The 23,607-nt window shown below is 37.4% G+C and overlaps 2 non-coding genes across 2 annotated transcripts; both read left to right on the top strand.

Annotated features, from left to right (window-relative positions):
- Positions 1-12,105: 12,105 nt before the first annotated feature.
- On the top strand, positions 12,106-12,211 carry LOC136171235 (U6 spliceosomal RNA). The gene has a single exon (XR_010663786.1). It is a non-coding gene; the product is annotated as a U6 spliceosomal RNA (small nuclear RNA).
- Positions 12,212-17,933: 5,722 nt separating this feature from the next.
- Positions 17,934-18,070, top strand: LOC136171337 (U4 spliceosomal RNA). The gene has a single exon (XR_010663862.1). It is a non-coding gene; the product is annotated as a U4 spliceosomal RNA (small nuclear RNA).
- The last annotated feature ends 5,537 nt before the right edge of the window (positions 18,071-23,607 follow it).

Raw genomic sequence — 23,607 nt, 5'->3', positions numbered from 1 at the left:
TGTGTATCAAGCAATACTGCTTCAGAGATCTGTGAGAATAAAGTCCAGGCATGTGGATTTCTGATGGTGTAGCTTAATATAGGATGAACCTTAGAGAATTTTGAGAGATAAATAGTTATTCTCAAATGAGTTTTATACAACGATAGAATGAAAGCCAATTCATGAATTACTTCTTTGTATTATTAACTGAAGAAAAAAATTCATAGGCTTTACCAATGACATGTGAGTGATACAAAGTTAATATTACGTTGTAAAAGTTGAACTCAAACTATATTTTCTTTCAGTGGTCCAGCTTGCACATGGAAGTGAACCAAGTGAGTACCTTTTAGAAGGACTAAATTTTTTTCTTAAAAGGACCCTTGAAATTGCACCAGTTCTTGAAAATACTGTACTTGATGTAAAATGCTTCATTATACAACACGGAAAAGGAATTTAACTAAAAAAATTTAATGACACATTTTAATAATGGAAGTGAGTTGGCCAGAAATGTGTCTACATGCCCTGTGAAATATTTAATTGTTTTGAAAGGTAGTTTATCACGATGGCCAATAATGATGAGTGGGCTGCAAAATTCAGCCAAAGTAGGTGAATGAATTGACCTGGTGAATGAGACTTTTGGTATTTGTTTACCTGAATAATAACGTTTACCAAATATACATGGTAATAATTTTTACTAAGCTACAGCATCTGACAATAATTAATAACTACTGTCAGTTGCTTCTGAAAGTCTGCTCGTAGTTAGACATAATAAAAAACATGCATTATGAGAATGATTCATGAATTCCTGGTGTAGTGAAATAACATGTGCTATAGAGTCAGTCCAGTTCTAACTGTTGCTTCCTGACCTGCAGATAGATTTTTCAAGAGGCAGGTCAGGTGGTCTGGTATTCCCATCACTTTCAGAATTTTCCACAGTTTATTGTGATCCACACAGTCAAAGGCTTTTGCATAGTCAAAAAAACAGAAATAGATGTATTTTTGGCACTCTCTTGCTTTTCTGATGATCCAGTGGATGATGGCAATTTGATCTCTGGTTACTCTGCCTTTTCTTTCTTTATTTATTTTTTAATGTCAAACAGGATTTTTTCTTTTTTTTTTTTTTAATTTTTAAATTTTTTTTATTTTTTATTTTCCAGTGGGTTTTGTCATACATTGATATGAATCAGCCATAGAGTTACACGTATTCCCCATCCCGGTCCCCATCCCATCTCCCTCTCCACCCGATTCCTCTGGGTCTTCCCAGCCCACCAGGCCCGAGCACTTGACTCATGCATCCCACCTGGGCTGGTGGTCTGTTTCACCACAGATAATATACATGCTGTTCTTTCAAAACATCCCACCCTCACCTTCTCCCACAGAGTTCAAAAGTCTGTTCTGTACTTCTGCATCTCTTCTTCTGCCCTGCATATAGGGCCATCGTTACCATCTTTCTAAATGCCATATATATGTGTTAGTATACTGTAATGTTCTTTATCTTTCTGGCTTACTTCACTCTGTATAATGGGCTCCAGTCTCATCCATCTCATTAGAACTGATTCAAATGAATTCTTTTTAACAGCTGAGTAATATTCCATGGTGTATATGTACCACAGCTTCCTTATCCATTCATCCGCTGATGGGCATCTAGGTTGCTTCCATGTCCTGGCTATTATAAACAGTGCTGCGATGAACATTGGGGTGCACGTGTCTCTTTCAGATCTGGATTCCTCAGTGTGTATGCCAAGAAGTGGTATTGCTGGGTCATATGGCAGTTCTATTTCCAGTTTTTTAAGAAATCTCCACACTGTTTTCCACAGTGGCTGTACTAGTTTGTATTCCCACCAACAGTGTAAGAGGGTTCCCTTTTCTCCACACCCTCTCCAGCATTTATTGTTTGTAGACTTTTGGATAGCAGCCATCCTGACTGGCGTATCATGGTACCTCATTGTGGTTTTGATTTGCATTTCTCTAATAATGAGTGATGTTGAGCATCTTTTTATGTGTTTGTTAGCCATCTGTATGTCTTCTTTGGAGAAATGTCTGTTTAGTTCTTTGGCCCATTTTTTGATTGGGTCATTTATTTTTCTGGAATTGAGCTTCAGGAGTTGCTTGTATATTTTTGAGATTAATCCTTTGTCTGTTTCTTCATTTGCTATTATTTTCTCCCAATCTGAGGGCTGTCTTTTCACCTTACTTATAGTTTCCTTTGTTGTGCAAAAGCTTTTAATTTTCATTAGGTCCCATTTGTTTAGTTTTGCGTTTATTTCCAATATTCTGGGAGGTGGGTCATAGAGGATCTTGCTGAGATATATGTCGGAGAGTGTTTTGCCTATGTTCTCCTCTAGGAGTTTTATAGTTTCTGGTCTTACATTTAGATCTTTAATCCATTTTGAGTTTATTTTTGTGTATGGTGTTAGAAAGTGTTCTAGTTTCATTCTTTTACAAGTGGTTGAGCAGTTTTCCCAGCACCACTTGTTAAAGAGGTTGTCTTTTTTCCATTGTATATCCTTGCCTCCTTTGTCAAAGATAAGGTGTCCATAGGTTCGTGGATTTATCTCTGGGCTTTCTATTCTGTTCCATTGATCTGTATTTCTGTCTTTGTGCCAGTACCATACTGTCTTGATGACTGTGGCTTTGTAGTAGAGTCTGAAGTCAGGCAGGTTGATTCCTCCAGTTCCATTCTTCTTTCTCAAGATTACTTTGGCTATTCGAGGTTTTTTGTATTTCCATACAAATTGTGAAATTATTTGTTCTAGTTCTGTGAAAAATACCGTTGGTAGCTTGATAGGAATTGCATTGAATCTATAGATTGCTTTGGGTAGAATAGCCATTTTGACAATATTGATTCTTCCAATCCATGAACACGGTATGTTTCTCCATCTGTTTGTGTCCTCTTTGATTTCTTTCATCAATGTTTTATAGTTTTCTGTGTACAGGTCTTTTGTTTCTTTAGGTAGATATACTCCTAAGTATTTTATTCTTTTTGTTGCAATGGTGAATGGTATTGTTTCCTTAATTTCTCTTTCTGTTTTTTCATTGTTAGTATATAGGAATGCAAGGGATTTCTGTGTGTTAATTTTATATCCTGCAACTTTACTATATTCATTGATTAGCTCTAGTAATTTTCTGGAAGAGTCTTTAGGGTTTTCTATGTAGAGGATCATGTCATCTGCAAACAGCGAGAGTTTCACTTCTTCTCTTCCTATCTGGATTCCTTTTACGTCTTTTTCTGCTCTGATTGCTGTGGCCAAAACTTCCAACACTATGTTGAATAGTAGTGGTGAGAGTGGGCATCCTTGTCTTGTTCCTGATTTTCCTCTGCTTTTTCTAAAACCAGCTTGAACATATGGAAGCTCACAGTTCATGTATTGCTGAAGCCTGGCTTGGAGAATTTTGAGCATTACTTTACTAGCATGTGAGATGAGTGCAATTGTGCGGTAGTTTGAGCGTTCTTTGGCATTGCCTTTCTTTGGGACATGGAACAACAGACTGGTTCCAAATAGGAAAAGGAGTATGTCAAGGATGTATATTGTCACCCTGCTTATTTAACTTATATGCAGAGTACATCATAAGAAACGCTGGGCTGGAAGAAGCCCAAGCTGGAATCAAGATTATGGGGAGAAATATCAATAACCTCAGATATGCAGATGATACCACCCTTATGGCAGAGTGAAGAGGAACTAAAAAGCCTCTTGATGAAAGTGAAAGAGGAGAGTGAAAAAGTTGGCTTAAAGCTCAACATTTAGAAAACTAAGATCATGGCATCCGGTCCCATCACTTCATGGCAAATAGATGGGGAAACAGTGGCTGACTTTATTTTTCTGTGCTCCAAAATCACTGCAGATGGTGATCACAGCCATGAAATTAAAAGACATTTACTCCTTGGAAGGAAAGTTATGACCAGCCTAGACAGCATATTAAAAAGCAGAGACATTACTTTGTCAACAAAGGTTTGTCTAGTCAAGGCTATGGTTTTTCCAGTGGTCATGTATGGATGTGAGAGTTGGACCATGAAGAAAGCTGAGCAGCAAAGAATTGATGCTTTTGAACTGTGGTGTTGGAGAAGACTCTTGAGAGTCCCTTGGACTGCAAGGAGATCCAACCAGTCCATCCTAAAGGAGATCAGTCCTGGGTGTTCATTGGAAGGACTGATGCTGAAGCTGAAACTCCAATACTTTGGCCACCTGATGCGAAGAGTTGAATTGTTGGAAAAGACCCTGATGCTGGGAGGGATTGGGGACAGGAGGAGAAGGGGACAACAGAGGATGAGATGGCTGGATGGCATCACCGACTCGGTAACTTGAGTTTGAGTAATCTTCGGAAGTTCATGATGGACAGCAAGGCCTGGCGTGCTGCGATTCACGGGATTGCAAAGAGTCGGACACGACTGAGAGACTGAACTGAACTGAACTGAACTGAGAGTCAGTCCACCTAGTTTGAAATTTTAATTATGCCACTTACTAGAGGAAGTTGCCTCTCTCTTCTTCATAAAGTTGTGAAAAGGAACTGTAGTAATATATGTGGAGTATCTACCTAAATACCTACCTAAATCAGTAGGTAGATTCAACAACTCTTCTGCAGCCTAGACACAAACTCCACATTGTGTTCTCTGAGTTGATTCAAGCTAGAACATTAGTAAACAATTTGATCTTCATTTGTATCTCTTTAAGAACATGAAAAATACTCTAAATCAAAGCTCACTTTAATATTTCCTAAACACTCTTTTGTTTTCTACATATTTTTTAAGTTCCCACAGCTTCTCTGATGCCTATCATTTAACACTCTTATCTCTCAAATAACAGCAACAATTGAACCATATATTTTTCTACACTGAGTTCATGTAACTACTGAATTTGTTTCATTCATGATTGCATGTGTGTGTGCATGCTCAGTCTCATCAGCCATATCTGACTATTTCGGACCCTGTGGACTGTAGCCCACCAGGCTTTTCTGTCCATGGGATTTTCCAGGCAGGAATACTGGAGTGGGTTGCTATGCCCTCCTCCAGGGGATCTTCCCAACCCAGGGGTTGACTCGTGTCTCCTGCATTGCAGGTAGATTCCTTACCACTGAAGACACCAGGGGAGCCTGGTGTCTGCTAAATGCTGGGGGCAAGTATCCAGTTTCTTATAGGGAATTTCATTGTGATACCTTCCGTGTAATAAAGTTAAATCAAGGCATTCAGCCTTCAATCCAAACCTGGGCTTCGTAGGGTTGCTGGAAGTTTTATTTGAGCTTCTCGTAAGCTACCAATGACTAGAAAACCCTTCCCATCTGCCAAGTTCTTCCCAATATCTTGACTCCAGTGTCCATCACTCAAACTTGTTTTTGCTGTATGCCCAAGATAGTCACAGAGAAAATCAGAGAGATATTTTGGAGTTACAAAGAAGTCCAAGGTTGCTTAATAAACCTTAGCTAAAATTTGTTTCTTCTTCTTCAGTTTTGAGGTAGAACAAGACCAGTCCTGCAAGTCGTGTTCTTCTGTCTGCTGATGAAAAGCTTATAGTGAACAGAGCTGGAGCACTTCCAACCTTCTTACTGATTTTCAGCTATAGATCCCAGCCCCTATCTACTCTGCTGTATATTTGTTCTATATACTGTCTTCCAAAGAGATCAAGTCAAGACCCCTTTATATCAGAGAATCCTCCCAATACATTACATCCTTACTCAACCTCTGCCATTTCTCAGCATTTAGAGGCCAACATTTTTGCAGCATCTGAATTCCATGAGTAGCTAAGATTTTAAGTCTCTGCTCCTATCCCAGGCCCAGTGTTGCCTGAAATTCTTTGTTTCTGGCAGGAAGTAGCCACTGTGAGTAGTTCCAAAGCCTACTTAGTTGCAGACCACAAGATGGCAGCCATGTTCCGGGCCTTCCACTCCTGCAGAAGAGCTGGGCAGCATCCCTGCACCAGTATGAGTAGCTCTGATAATGTGTCTTCTTTCCATCAAAACTATATGCCTATAGATATTGAGCTTAAAATTAATTTTCACTTCACAACTTCATGAGCAAATTTTGAAAGTTGTACATGATGTCATAAAGATCTAATTTTCTTCCTAAAAGAGCCATTCTTTCTTCCTAAAATATCCAAGCATTCTTTCTCCAAAACAGAAATTTCAACATCTATGTTATGTCACCATGTCTCTCTAATGTTGAAGTTGGATTCTTAGACCCATAATTTAATGTTTGGACAATGGGCACATTTTCCCTCACAGAATTCCAGCAGTAAGGTGGATGATTTCTCTGACTCAAGCCTAGATGGTAACATTTTAATCTGAGTTGTATTTAAGCATATCACTGAAAAGTCAAACTCTTTAAGGAACATCCAAGACATAAGAGCTAGGATCCAATAAGAACCCACCATTTTTTCTTGCTTTATTGAGAAATACTTGATATATAACGCTGTATAAGTTTGAGGTATATGACATTATGACTTGGTGCACACATATATATTGTAAAATGACAACCCCAACTTGGTTAGTTAACACATCCATCACCTCACATAACTACTTTTTTGCATGGTGGGAACATTTAATATCTACTCTCTTAGAAACTTCAAGTATATAATTCATTGTTAACTATAATCACCGAGCTGTACATTGCCTCTCCAAAAGTCACTCATCATATAGGTGAAAGTTTGTGACCTTGGACCAACATCATCTCATTTCCCGGAACCACCAGTCCCTAGCAACTACCATTCTACTCTCTGTTTCTCTTAGTTTGGCTGTTTTAAAAATAGATTCCACATGTAATTGAGACCATGCAGTGTTTAGGGTCCCACCATTAATAGAGTTGTATTCAAGGAAGCACAATAACATTTTCAGAAATCCTTTCGTTTGTATTTACCTTGCACCCTATCATCTACTTCCACCAAGAAATGTTAATAGTTGACTTAGAAAAAATGTATATCTATATTCTGAACCCATGTGAAGATTTCATATTACTCTTCAAAGAGCAGGATGATTCCTAACTCCTTTGCCCTCAGAATAAGTTTGAAGTCCTTTGTCCTAAACTCTTCAATTACCAGATTTATAATCACCTTACTCCTCCTACACAATTTCCCTCCTTTTCCACTCCTCTCTGTGTCTTCAGCTAAGGTACGGGAGGTGTTTATTATTGCTCTCAGATAAGGGACAGAGATCTGTTCTTCCTCAGTGCATGGTGGATCCAGAGTATACCTCTTTTCCTGCTCCCTCTCTGGTCAATGGATGCAGCACGCGTGGATGTGGCTTGCATGCACACCGCTCAGTTGTGTTGCAGCTCAATGGTGCTGTCCTATCTCCTTTTCATTTATCCTCTTTCATTTCTTTTCTTTTTTTATGGCTATTTCTCTTTTGAACTTTTTTTTTTTTTTTTTTTGTTAATAGTTGCAAAAAGGAATGGAACTAGGTTGGCTTAATATGAAATACTAGGTTATGGAATAATGGTTTCCAAACTCAAGTTCATTACCAGAATCCTAGTGAAAAGTTAAAGACTACATCTTGGCAGGTCCATTCTCATAGACTATTCGGTCTGGTGTGAAGTTCAGATACCTGTATTTAAAAAGAAAGAATACTCTATGAATGATTCTAGTGATTGAACCCTGTTTAAAGCCTTTTAGCTTTCAATTCCTAGTACCTAACTCAGGGCCTAGTTAGTAGATGTTAAATATATATCATTGCACAATTATTAGCTAATTGATAGTGTAGCAAATAGAATTGATAGTTGGTGACATTTGCCACTATGTTGTAAGAGCAGAAAGTTAAACATTCCTCAAGGAAGTGCTTCCTTACTATGAAAAATTTGGAGAAAATCTGAGTTCATTAGCAATAAACATGTTTACTTACAGCAGAGCTTCTCAGATCTTTTAAGATGCTAGGTGAACTTGGAATCTTCAGGGGTTTTGTATATCATCAAGCTTAGTGGACTCAGGATCCATCCCTTTCAAGTTACTTTTCCTTATTTTATTTTACTTTGGGGAGAATCTTCGTGGACCTGTGTTATGCAGAAGACAGTTCGGAGAAAGCTACTCTAAGACTGGGTTGAACATTGACAAAACTGTCTGCTGGTATACATCTGTGTGGGTTCTTTAGATCAAATCCTTTCTATTTTGACTGCACTAGGAATTACCTGGGGGATTTTTAAAGCTCAGGAATGTCTGGGTGTTACCCGAAGCCAACCTAATCAAAATCTCTAGAGGTAAGGCCAAGTACTAGAATTAAAAAAATTCTCAGATGATTCTTGTGCTGATGAGGTTGAAAACCATTGCTTAGAAAACAAAATGCTAGCTATATTCTAAGTTATTGGCTACCAGTAATTGTTAACATTTTTTTTTTAATTTTTTTTATTAGTTGGAGGCTAATTACTTCACAACATTTCAGTGGGTTTTGTCATACATTGATATGAATCAGCCATAGAGTTACACGTATTCCCCATCCCGATCCCCCCTCCCACCTCCCTCTCCACCCAATCCCTCTGTGTCTTCCCAGTGCACCAGGCCCGAGCACTTCTCTCATGCATCCCACCTGGGCTGGTGATCTGTTTCACCATAGATAATATACATGCTGTTCTTTCAAAACATCCCACTCTCACCTTCTCCCACAGAGTTCAAAAGTCTGTTCTGTACTTCTGGGTCTCTTTTTCTTTTTTGCATATAGGGTTATCATTACCATCTTTCTAAATTCCATATATATGTGTTAGTATACTGTAATGTTCTTTATCTTTCTGGCTTACTTCACTCTGTATAATGGGCTCCAGTTTCATCCATCTCATTAGAACTGATTCAAATGAATTCTTTTTAACAGCTGAGTAATATTCCATGGTGTATATGTACCACAGCTTCCTTATCCATTCGTCTGCTGATGGGCATCTAGGTTGCTTCCATGTCCTGGCTATTATAAACAGTGCTGCGATGAACATTGGGGTGCATGTGTCTCTTTCAGATCTGGTTTCCTCAGTGTGTATGCCCAGAAGTGGTATTGCTGGGTCATATGGCAGTTCTATTTCCAGTTTTTTAAGAAATCTCCACACTGTTTTCCACAGTGGCTGGACTAGTTTGCATTCCCACCAACAGTGTAAGAAGGTTCCCTTTTCTCCACACCCTCTCCAGCATTTATTGTTTGTAGACTTTTGGATAGCAACCATCCTGACTGACGTGTAATGGTACCTCATTGTGGTTTTGATTTGCATTTCTCTAATAATGAGTGATGTTGAGCGTCTTTTCATGTGTTTGTTAGCCATCTGTATGTCTTCTTTGGAGAAATGTCTGTTTAGTTCTTTGGCCCATTTTTTGATTGGGTCATTTATTTTTCTGGAATTGAGCTTCAGGAGTTGCTTGTATATTTTTGGGATGAATCCTTTATCTGTTTCCTCATTTGCTATTATTTTCTCCCAATCTGAGGGCTGTCTTTTCACCTTACTTATAGTTTCCTTTGTAGTGCAGAAGCTTTTAAGTTTCATTAGGTCCCATTTGTTTAGTTTTGCTTTTATTTCCAATATTCTGGGAGGTGGGTCATAGAGGATCTTGCTGAGATTTATGTCGGAGAGTGTTTTGCCTATGTTCTCCTCTAGGAGTTTTATAGTTTCTGGTCTTACATTTAGATCTTTAATCCATTTTGAGTTTATTTTTGTGTATGGTGTTAGAAAGTGTTCTAGTTTCATTCTTTTACAAGTGGTTGAGCAGTTTTCCCAGCACCACTTGTTAAAGAGGTTGTCTTTTTTCCATTGTATATCCTTGCCTCCTTTGTCAAAGATAAGGTGTCCATAGGTTCGTGGATTTATCTCTGGGCTTTCTATTCTGTTCCATTGATCTGTATTTCTGTCTTTGTGCCAGTACCATACTGTCTTGATGACTGTGGCTTTGTAGTAGAGTCTGAAGTCAGGCAGGTTGATTCCTCCAGTTCCATTCTTCTTTCTCAAGATTACTTTGGCTATTCGAGGTTTTTTGTATTTCTATACAAATTGTGAAATTATTTGTTCTAGTTCTGTGAAAAATACTGTTGGTAGCTTGATAGGAATTGCATTGAATCTATAGATTGCTTTGGGTAGAATAGCCATTTTGACAATATTGATTCTTCCAATCCATGAACACGGTATGTTTCTCCATCTGTTTGTGTCCTCTTTGATTTCTTTCATCAGTGTTTTATATTTTTCTATGTATAGGTCTTTTGTTTCTTTAGGTAGATATACTCCTAAGTATTTTATTCTTTTTGTTGCAATGGTGAATGGTATTGTTTCCTTAATTTCTCTTTCTGTTTTTTCATTGTTAGTATATAGGAATGCAAGGGATTTCTGTGTGTTAATTTTATATCCTGCAACTTTACTATATTCATTGATTAGCTCTAGTAATTTTCTGGAAGAATCTTCAGGGTTTTCTATGTAGAGGATTATGTCATCTGCAAACAGCGAGAGGTTCACTTCTTCTCTTCCTATCTGGATTCCTTTTATGTCTTTTTCTGCTCTGATTGCTGTGGCCAAAACTTCCAACACTATGTTGAATAGTAGTGGTGAGAGTGGGCATCCTTGTCTTGTTCCTGATTTCAATGGAAATGCTTTCAATTTTTCACCATTGAGGGTGATGCTTGCTGTGGGTTTGTCATATATAGCTTTTATTATGTTGAGGTATGTTCCTTCTATTCCTGCTTTCTGGAGAGTTTTAATCATAATTGAGTGTTGAATTTTGTCAAAGGCTTTCTCTGCATCTATTGAGATAATCATATGGTTTTTATCTTTCAATTTGTTAATGTGGTGTATTATGTTGATTGATTTGCGAATACTAAAGAATCCTTGCATTCCTGGGATAAAGCCCACTTGGTCATGGTGTATGATTTTTTTAATATGTTGTTGGATTCTGTTTGCTAGAATTTTGTTAAGGATTTTTGCATCTATGTTCATCAGTGATATTGGCCTGCAGTTTTCTTTTTTTGTGGCATCTTTGTCTGGTTTTGGAATTAGGATGATGGTGGCCTCATAGAATGAGTTTGGAAGTTTACCTTCATCTGCAATTTTCTGGAAGAGTTTGAGTAAGATAGGTGTTAGCTCTTCTCTAAATGTTTGGTAGAATTCAGCTGTGAAGCCATCTGGTCCTGGGCTTTTGTTTGCTGGAAGATTTTTGATTACAGTTTCAATTTCCTTGCTTGTGATGGGTCTGTTAAGATCTTCTGTTTCTTCCTGGTTCAGTTTTGGAAAGTTACACTTTTCTAAGAATTTGTCCATTTCTTCCAAGTTGTCCATTTTATTGGCATAGAGCTGCTGGTAGTGGTCTCTGATGATCCTTTGTATTTCAGTGTTGTCTGTTTTGATCTCACCCTTTTCATTTCTAATTTTGTTAATTTGGTTCTTCTCTCTTTGTTTGTTAATGAGTCTTGCTAATGGTTTGTCAATTTTGTTTATTTTTTCAAAAAACCAGCTTTTAGCTTTGTTGATTTTTGCTATGGTCTCTTTAGTTTCTTTTGCATTTATTTCTGCCCTAATTTTTAAGATTTCTTTCCTTCTGCTAACCCTGGGGTTCTTCATTTCTTCCTTCTCTAATTGCTTTAGGTGTAGAGTTAGGTTATTTATTTGGCTTTTTTCTTATTCCTTGATGTAAGCCTGTAATGCTATGAACCTTCCCCTTAGCACTGCTTTTCCAGTGTCCCATAGGTTTTGGGTTGTTGTGTTCTCATTTTCCTTCATTTCTATACATATTTTGATTTCTTTTTTGATTTCTTCTATCATTTGTTGGCTATTCAGAAGCGTGTTATTTAGCCTCCATATGTTTGAATTTTTAACAATTTTTTTCCTGTAATTGAGATCTAATCTTACTGCACTGTGGTCAGAAAAGATGACTGGAATGATTTCAATTTTTCTGAATTTTCCAAGACCAGATTTATGGCCCAGAATGTGATCTATTCTGGAGAAGGTTCCGTGTGCACTTGAGAAAAAGGTGAAGTTGATTGTTTTGGGGTGAAATGTCCTATAGATATCAATTAGGTCTAACTGGTCCATTGTGTCATTTAAGGTTTGTGTTTCCTTGTTAATTTTCTGTTTAGTTGATCTATCCATAGTTGTGAGTGGGGTATTAAAGTCTCCCACTATTATTTTGTAACTATTAATTTCCTCTTTCATACTCGTTAGCATTTGCCATACATATTGCGGTGCTCCTATGTTGGGTGCATATATATTAGCACATATACTAAAATTGGAACAATACAGAGAAGATTAGCATGGCCCCTGCACAAGGATGACATGCAAATTCGTGAAGCATTCCATATTTTTGTATAAACGTGAACACAAAACAACAAAGTAAATGGCAACGGGACCACACCTATCAATAATTACCTTAAATGTAAATGGGTTGAATGCCCCAACCAAAAGACAAAGATTGACTGAATGGATATAAAAACAAAACCCCTATATATGCTGTCTACAAGAGACCCACCTCAAAACAAGAGACACATACAGACTAAAAGTGAAGGGCTGGAAAAAAATATTTCACACAAACGGAGACCAAAAGAAAGCAGGAGTCGCAATACTCATATCAGATAAAATAGACTTTCAAATAAAGGATGTGAAAAGAGACAAAGAAGGACACTACATAATGATCAAAGGATCAATCCAAGAAGAAGATATAACAATAGTTAACATTTATTGTTGAGTTTGTGCTAAGCATTTTCCTCCTATGTTCTTTAACTAAATCCTCACAGGATTTTTTTTTTTTTTTATAATGCAGATCCCATTATAATCCCCATTTACAAATGATAAAACTAAGGCATTAGGGAGAAAGAGCAGTTTGCCAAAACATGCAAGCTGTAAGTTAGGGGCTTCCTGGCTAGGCACTGTGATTCCAGAACTTGGGCATCTAACCAGTACTTCACTAAACTCTTCTTTTGACAGACTCTGTATGATTAAAACTAATATATTATCTTCACTCACTATACAAAAATGCTAGCAGGAAATAAAATCAACTCTAGTGCTAAGTTCTACCCACAAAACCAAACACTTTAGTATTTTGACCATAGTAATATGTTTCTGTGTTTTTTAATGTACTCCATCAGAGAACTTCTGTTAATAATTGCACACATAGAACATAACAAAAGTTGCTCCCCATTGCCCCTCCCACATTTGACAGTGAGATATGGAATTGCTTTTGGTCAAATCTTCATGCAAGTGAAAAGATATTAAGACCGATTCAGGTAGTCAAAATAACTCAGCCCTGCTTTCTCTTGGGTCATAAAATTGTATCTGCTGAATTCACATCAACTAAGTATTAAAAAAAAAAATCCCTTAATCTAATTATCATTCCCTATTATTGTCAAACCTCAGTTGAATGGACTCCAAATAATAGAACTTTTAAATAATTGAGGGCATTTTTAAACATTTTATTTCTTTATTGAGAAATAAAGGAAGAACAAGTAATTTGAAATCAGGAGCCTTCAAAAGGTGCATGGCTATTGTTCCTTCTGTTGAAATTCTATTCCAGTAATTATCTGCATATTTAAATAGTGTTGGTTTTCTCTTGGAATCCTTTAGAAATCAATACAGAGCTGGCTGGTATGGCCTCAGAACCAGGAAGACAGCTAATCTCCTGTTTGGAATTTGGAATATGCAAACTTGTATTGTTGTTTATTCTTTTTTCTCTCTTAAAAATCCACACTGTTACTTCAATTAGATATTAAGTCCCTGTGTTCTATACATTCCTTCTATTTTTATTCTTAGCTCCTAGCAATAAACACATAAGGATGGTTGGGTTCTGTAGCAGTCCAGAACTAATCTCCTGTGCAACTGGCTTTTACAGCTGTGACAAATAAGCAAATTGATATTCTTAAGGAATTTTAAGGTCATGAATCAATAAAAACTACTAAATTATTATTGACATACGTTTACTATGCAGTATTTACAATGCTATTCTTACTATTTGTTTTGAAATATGTAGGCTATAATGTGGTATCATTCTCTGTGTTTATACTATATTAATGTTACAGGGTATATCCCCTCTCCCCAAATTCATATTTGAAGCCCTAACCTCCAGTATCTCAAGATGTGACAGTATTTGGAAATAAGATCTTTAAAAAGGCATTTAAATTGAAATGAGGTCGTTAGGGTGGGCCCTAGTCCAATATGACTGGTGTCTTTACAGTCACACAGGAGATTGGGATGCTAATAAGCTTAAAGAGAAGGTCATGTAAAGGCACAGGGAGAAGACAGCCATCTGCAAACCAGAGTAGACATGTCAGAAGAAATCAAAGCTGCCAACATCTTGGTTTAGGACTTCTGGCTTCCAGAATTGTGAAAAATTTCATTCCTGTTGTTTTAGTCTATGATACTTTAAGACAGGCCTAGCAAACTAATACAATTAATTTAGCTTATTATAGTCCTATGAGCATACTTGGTGCTTCAGGTAAAATAATAATGTGTTACATTTCTTTAGTACTTTTATTATTATTAAGTTTTTCAGCATCCCATATTGTTGTCTCTTTGAGTCTTCATAGACCCAGGACAGAACATAAGGTAGATCTCTGTTCTAACCGCCTTTCCTGGAATGCAATTTAACCCTAAGTGAACAAAGCAAATGATGACCTTCTTAATAAATAAGTGTGAGTTTATGTAAAGATGAATTTTTACCTGGGAACTTTTTAAAACTTTCTATTTTAAAATGAAAAAAGAGAAGATTTTTTCCCCAAAATATATACAACAAAATATGGGTATTTAGGAACTAAGTCGAGTGGATTCTACTGTCACCTGAAGCTCGGATGGGCCCTTGGAAGGCTGGGGTGCGGAGTCTGGCCCTCTTGGTAGTGGAGGTCAGATCTAGAGACGTGTGTGAGCTCCTTGGGTTTTGAACATTAAAGACTAGGATGCCATACAAATAACCCGAAAACTTTTACTGATATCAAACATAGTTTTTTTAATTGGCCTTCAAATATGTTATTGTAAAGGACTTCCACTCTGGATATCAATAAGTACCAATAATTTTAAAGGGTCTAATATTGTTGTGTAATAGACATTTTCTGTATTTAAGTATTTCATTTTCCCCCTCTCTGTTATGCAGTGTGTTTTAGTTTAGCCCTTTTCTCCTTTGACAGACTTCACTAAACTGAGCTCTGTAACTTTATCTCTTTAACTTCATAACCTATAAAATGGGTAGAATAATAAGCCATGCTTTAATAATAAAATTTTATAATAAATAATAATGATAGCAATAATGTGGTTATTAACAATTATGATTAATAATTAATAATAAAATTAAATTAAATATATTTAATTTAATAAATCAGTATTTAATAATACTATTTTCAGGTTGCAAAGAATGAAGCACATCAAGTATTTACTAGCTTTCTATTCATATTCTAGGAACTCCAATAATGTATGTTTTATAACAACAATATCTTTCAGTGGATCTCTATGTAACTATTTATGAATTCACATAAAGATAAATTATCTTGCAGATAATTTTCAATTTTCTTGAAGTACATCTTCAAAATATAATTAAAAGACCTTTAGGTAATATAAAGAAATGAGTATTTCAGATAATATAATGAAAGACTTTTATGTGCAGTATTTTGTACCAACATCAGAAAAACTTTCTGAATAGGTATTCTTAACTCCTTTTTCAGTTCAGTTCAGTTCAGTCAGTCAGTCATGTCTGATTCCTTGCGAAATCCCAAAGCAAATAAGAACATACTCTTTCTGTTCCAGGCCTTTGAATCAGTTCAGTTCAGTTGCTCAGTCGTGTCCGACTCTTTGTGACCCCATGGACTGCAGCACGCCAGGCTTCCCTGTGCGTCACTAACTCCTGGAGCTTGCTATCACTCCTTCCCATCACATCAGTGATGCCATCCAGTCATCTCATCCTCTGTCATCCCCTTCTCCTCCTGCCTTCAATCTTTCCAGAATCAGGGTCTTTTCCAATGAATCCGTTCTTTGCATCAGGTGGCCAAAGTATTTGAGCTTCAGCATCAGTCCTTCAAATGAATATTCAGGATTGATTTCCTTTCGGATTGACTGGTTTAATCTCTTTGCTGTCCAAGGGACTCTCAAGAGTCTTCACCAACACCACAGTTCAGTTCTTTGGTGTTCAGCCTTCTTTATGGTCCAACTCTCACACCCATACCTGACTACTGGAAAAACCATAGCTTTGAAAAGGTGGACCTTTGTCTGCATGGTAATGTCTGTTTTTAATATGCTGTCTAGGTTGGTCATAGCTTTTCTTTCAAGGAGCAAGTGTCTTTTAATTTCAAGGCTGTAGTCTCCATCTGCAGTGATTTTGGAGCCCAAGAAAATAAAGTTTGTCACTGTTTCCATTGTTTCCCCATCTATTTGCCATGAAATGATGGGACTGGATGCAATGATCTTTGCTTTTTGAATGTTGAGTTTTAAGCCAGGTTTTTCACTCTCCTCTTTCACTTTCATCAAGCTGCTCTTTAGGTCCTCTTCACTTTCTGCCATAAGGATGGTGTCATCTGCATATCTGAGGTTACTGATATTTCTCCCAGCAATCTTGATTTCAGCTTGTTCTCCAGTCCAGCATTTCTCATGATGTACGCTGCATATAAATTAAATAAGCAGGGTGAAAATATACAGCCTTGACATACCCCTTTCCCAGTTTGTAATCAGTCCATTGTTCCATGTCCAGTTCTAACTGTTGCTTCCTGACCTGCATACAAATTTCTCAGGGGGCAGGTCAAGTGGTCTGGTGTTCGCATCACTTTCAGAATTTTCCACAGTTTGTTGTGATCCACACAGTCAAAGGCTTCGGCGTAATCAATAAAGCAGAAGTAGATGTTTTTATGGAATTCTCTTGCTTTTTCTATGATGCAAAGGATGTTGACAATTTGATCTCTGGTTCCTCTGCCTTTTCTAAACCCAGCTTGAACATCTGGAAGCTCTCAGTTCATGTACTGTTGAAGCCTGGCTTAGAGAATTTTGAGCATTACTTTGCTATTACTTTGCTAGCATGTGAGATGAGTGCAATTGTGTGGTCATTTGAACATTCTTTGGCATTGCCTTTCTTTGGGTTTGGAATGAAAGCTGACCTTTGCCAGTCCTGTGGCTACTGCTGAGTTGTCCAAAATAGCTGGCAAATTGAGTGCAACACTTTCACAGCATCATCTTTTAGGACTTGGAATAGCTCAACTGGAATTCCATCACCTCCACTAGCTTTGTTGGTAGTGATGCTTCCTAAGGTCCACTTGACTTTGCAGTCCAGGATGTCTTTTTTCTCAGTTTTCTTTTCTCAGTTATTTGTAAGGCCTCCTCAGAAAACTATTTTGCCTTTTTGCATTTCTGTTTTTGGGGATGGTATTGATCCCTGGCTCCTGTACAGTGTCATGAAGCTTGGTCCATAGTTTTCTGGGCACTGTGTCTATCTGCTCTAATCTCTTGAATCTGTTTCTTACTTCCACTGTATAATCGTAAGGGATTGATTTAGGTCATACTTGAATGGTATAGTGGTTTTCCCTGCTTTCTTCAATTTAAATCTGAATTTGGCAATAAGGAATTCATGATCTGAGCCACAGTCAGCTTGCTGACTGTGAAGAGCTTCTCCATCTTTGGCTGCAAAAAATAGAATCAGCCTGATTTCGGCATTTGACCATCTAGTGATATCCATGTGTAGAGTTGTCTCTTGTGTTGTTGGGAGAGGTTGTTTGCTCTGACCAGTGCATTCTCTTGGCAAAACTCTTGTTAACCTTTGCCCTGCTTCATTTTGTACTCCAAGGCCAAAGTTGCCTGTTACTCTAGGTAGCCCTTGACTTCCTACCTTTGCATTCCAGTCCCCTGTAATGAAAAGAACATCTTTTTTTTGTTAGTTCTAGAGGTCTTGTAGGTCATTACAGAACCATTCAACTTCAGCTTCTTCGGCATTAGTGGTTGGGGCATAGACTTGGATTATTATAATATTGAATGGTTTGCCTTGGTTTGCCTTTTTATAGGTGTGACATCTGGGTCTCAGTAGGAACAACTATGACCTGTCTGGCAAAATCAGGTGTTAATGAAGCTGAGCTCTGCACAGTGGCTATATCATAGCCAATGAGGTCTATCTGTGGTACAATTATTGCTAATTGAAAAGTGTGCCACTACACCAAAAGAACTTGAAATGTAGTTGGCGTTGTCAATGGTTGAGAGTCTCTGTGGAGACTGAGTTTTTTTTTAAAAAAAGAAGTAGTATTATAATTAGGGAAACTGAAGCTCAAACTCAGGTTTTTGTTTCAATCTAATGCTGTTTCCACTATGCCATAGTTGGATTTCAGCAATTTTAACTGGCCATTCCTTCTTAAGTTCTAAAATAAATCATAAGATAAAAATCTTGTGCACTGTACTGTTTATTTTATTACCTTTTATTTTTCAATAAATAACAAACTGTAATGATGTACTTGGGGCTCTTAACCTTTGCTGCTTGGGCGTCATATTGGTATTTCAACACCTAATTCTCTCCCACTCCTGAGGTTTTTCTTACAACACAGGCTTTGTGTTAGCTGCCTCTTTGAGGGACATCATTAGACACTGAGAGAAAGTCTCTGGTAATGATGGGAACTTATTGTTCATTCCTTTATAAAGGATTTTCTCTCTTCCTCTCAGATTGCAAATCGAAACTTGATGGACGTCTTCACTAATGCATCATTTTTTCCTCATAGATACTCTTCAACCCTGTAATTAAATACAGTTTCTTCTTAATGGTTCAAGCTTAGGGCTCATTTTGAGTTGATCCTTTTCAAGTGGCCACCACCTCCTGGATCCTGTGTCGTGCCCTCACTCCTAGTTCCGTCTTTCCTTCCTCCTTCATGTTATTTACCTTCTATTCAACCTACAAGTTGGATATTAATTTTATTTTGCTACACGTCATCTTTTTATTACTGAAAACCCTTATGGAACAAATCAAGAAGCAGCATTGGCTTTTGTATGTAACTGACTTCAGAATACCTGGCTGTTCCAGAGAAAAACCCAGAGATTTTGTTGTTATTTGTTTTAATCTAGTTTCGATTCACCCAGTCTAGTTACAGGATAACAGCCCTTAGGTTCTATAAGAGGTTCAGCACTGCTTCTGGGCAGTCAATATGCTCAGAAAGTGATTAAGTATCCATACAGGAAGTTGTAAGCATGTTTGTCTATGCTAGAACTATTAGGCCACAGAATATTTTGTTGAGGAAAAAGTAGGGAAAAAATAAAGCCTTTCTTATTAGTCATTTGAAAAAGAAGACTAGACAAGGCGTTACAAATTATAGCATGGAAAAAATGCTGGGCTAAAAACTGGTTTAACCAGATCGAAGACTCTCAGTGAAGTCTCCCATTCATAAATCAAATGATTGGATGAAGATTCTGCTTAGAAAAAAAAAAATCATTCCTTTACATAATATGTTAGTCTCTTACAAAACATTTATTTAAAATATTTCAAATAGTGCCATCCAGCTGCCTTCCTTTTCCACTGACCTCCTACCCAGCACCTTTAAATTGGGCAGCAGGAGATGCTATAGTGAACATATTACCTTTATAATTTCACAAGCCTCTCAGCTGGAGTTCAGGATCAATTCTCACACTTTAAAAATTCTTTGGCAGACAGGTTTAAACTACATTAACTGACAAATAACCTGAAGTGTAATTTATGGATCTTTCTTCCATGGGAAACAGTTGCAGCTGGTTTTTAATACAAATTGCCTTCCAGTGCTGTAAAACCTGGGCAATCTTAGCAAAACTAACTGATTCCACAAACAGAAACAAAAAAATAAAACAGAAGAGCAACATCAAAGCAGTTGCTAAGTCCGTGTGTTTAATAAGAGACAAATTCTGGACCTAGCTAGTACCTTTATGTTTTTCATCCTCAGTCTAATCTTTTTGTATTTTTTTAAATTTCATCAATATTTTTCCGTTACCTCTCCTCAAAAAGGATTGTGGTTACTTAATTATTTATTTTTCCTGATTAGAATATTGTTGCTTCAGTAAAAAGAATTTATTTTTTTTCATTTATTTTTATTAGTTGGAGGCTAGTTACTTTACAGTATTGTAGTGGGTTTTGTCATACATTGACATGAATCAGCCATGGATTTACATGTATTCCCCATCCCGATCCCCCCTCCCACCTCCCTCTCTACCCAATCCCTCTGAGTCTTCCCAGTGCACCAGGCCCAAACACTTGTCTCATGCATCCAGCCTGGGCTGGTGATCTGTTTCACTATAGATAATATACATGTTTCGATGCTGTTCTCTTGAAACATCCCACTCGCCTTCTCCCACAGAGTCCAATTTTAATGTAATTCATTTAGATGGTGACCTTCTTTGAATTGCACGTGTAAGTTGACCTTTGAACAATGTGGGTTTGAATTTTCCTTGTCCACTTACATGTGGGATTTTTTTTTTAATAATAAATACTACAGTACTACATAATCCAGGGTTGAATCTGGGGATACAGAACCATAGATATGGAGAATGACTGTGCATCATATTTGGATTTTCAACTGCCTAAAGAGTTGGCAGTCCTGCATTGTTTTCATGGTCAACTGGAAAAAATGTCAATTTTTTATCTCATTCATGTGTCAGACTCCATAATGTCTATCTAGATTACCCTTTGCATCCAGTCTTTATCTGACATCCATGTACAGGTTTTTCCGGTCTTCCCTGGTGGCTCAGTCAGTAAAGAGTCTGCCTGCAATGCTGGAGACCTGGGTTCCATCCCTGAGTCAGGAAGAGCCCCTGGAGAAGGAAATGGCAACCCACTCCAGTATTCTTGCCTGGAAAATTCCATGGACAGAGGAGCCTAGTGGACTACAGTCCATGTAGTCACAAAGAGTCAGACACAACTGATTGACTCACCCTTTTACTTTTCAGGCTTTTCAGAGGATGAACAACAGGTCTAAAACTGCCTTCCATCATTTTTCTCTGTATATAGACCTCTTTCCGTGATCCTGCTTCACTGAATACCGTGGCTTTTTGCCTTCCCTCACTGAGTACATTCAATCCAATACCTCCTAGAAGGCTAGAAATTCATCTCTTCTTCCCCAGTTCTGTATGGGCTCCTGTGATGTTTAATTTTGTGTAAATTTGACTGGACTAAGGGATCCAGTTAGCATATTAAAAAGCAGAGACATTACTTTGCCAACAAAGGTTTGTCTAGTCAAGGCTATGGTTTTTCCAGTGGTCATGTATGGATGTGAGAGTTGGACTGTGAAGAAAGCTGAGCGCCAAAGAATTGATGCTTTTGAACTGTGGTGTTGGAGAAGATTCTTGAGCATCCCTTGGACAGCAATGAGATCCAACCAGTCCATCCTAAAGGAGATCAGTCCTGGGTGTTCATTGGAAGGACTGATGCTGAAGCTGAAACTACAATACTTTGGCCACCTCGTGCGAAGAGTTGACTCATTGGAAAAGAGCTGGGAAGGATTGGGGGCAGGAGGAGAAGGGGACGACAGAGGATGAGATGACTGGATGGCATCACCGACTCGATGGACATGAGTTTGAGTAAACTCTGGGAGTTGGTGATGGACAGGGAGGCCTGGCGTGCTGCAGTTCATGGAGTCGCAGAGTCGGATATGACTGAGCGACTGAACTGAACTGAAGGGATCCAGTAGCTGGTAAGACATCATTCCTGGGTATCTTTATGAGGATGTCTCTGGAAGAGATTAACATTTGATTCAGTAGACTGAGTAGAGTTTCACTCTCACCAATGTGGATCAGTATCATCCAATCTGTTGAGGGCCTGAGTAGAATAAAAAAAAATGTGGAACAAGAGCAAATTCTTTCTCTCTTCTTCAGCTGGAACATCCATCTTCTCCTGCCCTCAGACATCAAAGCTCCAGGTTCTTGGGCCTTCAGACTCAGGCTTACACTAGTAATCAACCCAAACCCTCATTTTCTTGGGTTCTCAGATGTTTGTACTTGATCTGAATTATTATGCCACCAACTTTCCTGGTTTTTCAGCTTACAGGCAGCAGATTGTAGGACTTCTCTCCTCCATAACCTGTGAACTGGTTCCTGTACTTAATCTCATTTTATGCAAATCTTCATATCCTATTGGTTCTGTTTCTCTGGAAAACCCTTACTAATGCAGCTCCCAGTCTTGACTGTTCTCCTGGATTTCAATCTTCCATTCTTTCCATTCATTCTCCAAATGGAACTAGAAGGAGTTGATCATATTGGGCCCCCATGTTTAAAACCCTTTGGTGTAGTGGTTGATTTATTTCAGTTCTTTTAGAAGTTTTAAGGTCCTTTCATAGTTACAGGGCTCTTCCAGATTTCCTTTCTTCTTCAGTCTCACCGTTCACCTTCTGACGTCCATTATGTTAGCCTTACCAAGTTATTTTTCGTTTTTATGATGACTTGTATTCCCTTTGACTCATTGTTGCTCCTTCTCAGGCAAGAAAGGGCCCTTCCTCTGTCAAGGCTCATTTAAGTGCCCCTGCAAGGTCTAGGATATGACTTTTCCTGTTATACTTATTGCCTCCTTGTATTTTAATTGTTTATTTCTTGTTTATGTCTGATCCTCTAGACTGTAAGCAATCTGTGCCCTGTTCATCTGCAATGCACAGCACCCAACATGTTATTCAAGTCCTACATTTTCAATAAAGTTTTATTTCTGACTCTCCAGCTTTCTTTTCATATTTATTCAATGACAATTCATGTTATAGCTTCATTGTTAAATGATTTTAAAAAGTACTAACAGATATATTAAAGATTCAACTGCATGTGAAATATAAAATCTACTAGAAGCTTATTCAGTTTTGGCAAAAATTTGAACATTATCTGATTATGGGAACATCAAAACGAAGTTATAATTTGCTAAAGATATTTATATGCTGCTAAAAACAAATCTTTCAAAGTCTTTGATTATTTCCAGGTTATGCTATTTCTTTTGTGGCTTTTTTTTCTCTTTGGCAAGATTTTTTTTTCTATTGAGCATAAAATGTAGTGACTATTAACTTGATTATATGCTGCAAATGATAAAGCTAAAAAGAGACTTTAAAGAGTTATTCTTCTGCTCTTGGATAACACTGCCCTTAAAACTTCCCAAAAGTAAATCTGTTTAATTTAAGAACCTTAGAATGTATGTTTTAGGAACAATATAACATGAACATTAATTATATCTAATACTTATGTGAAGATAGAATGCAATTCATTCAAAAATTTTATTTTAGCAATGAGTAATACTGCTTAACATTATAAAACAGTACAGTGCATTTTATTGTAGACCCCTGAATAACTTCTTTTAAATACTGAAATATTCATGTATACATTCAAATAGCAAAGATAAAATATCGGTCACATTTTTCCATTTGGGAAACTTTAGAGTTTCTTTGAGAAACATGATAAAAATCTCAGTTTAACAAATAGTGTAAGTTTGTAGTTCATTCCCTGCTCTGTGACTTTTCCTGTTTAGTTTTTAGCTTACTTGGTTACATAACCATTGCTTTTGCTTAAAGGTCAGCCAAAAGTAAAGTTATATCTTGCTGGAGGTGAGATGTAAACAATGTCTGATCTTGCCCTGCCATTTTTCTTAAATCTTCCACAGAGCTGGGTGAAATTGTGCCAGTATTCATAAAAGAAGATTATGTTTTAGAATCTGTATTGTATTATTCAATAAATATTTCAAGGTGTCTGCAAACAGGGATTAATGGGTATTATATTTCAGGAAACCAGAAAGGTATCAACCTGAAGAATTAAATAAAACACTCATGTTTGATGCTCAT

The sequence above is a fragment of the Muntiacus reevesi genome, chromosome 6 (genome assembly GCF_963930625.1).
Source record: "Muntiacus reevesi chromosome 6, mMunRee1.1, whole genome shotgun sequence".
Lineage (NCBI taxonomy): Eukaryota > Metazoa > Chordata > Mammalia > Artiodactyla > Cervidae > Muntiacus > Muntiacus reevesi.
Note: the sequence above shows the minus strand (reverse complement) of the source record. Positions and strands in the feature narration are given on the sequence as shown.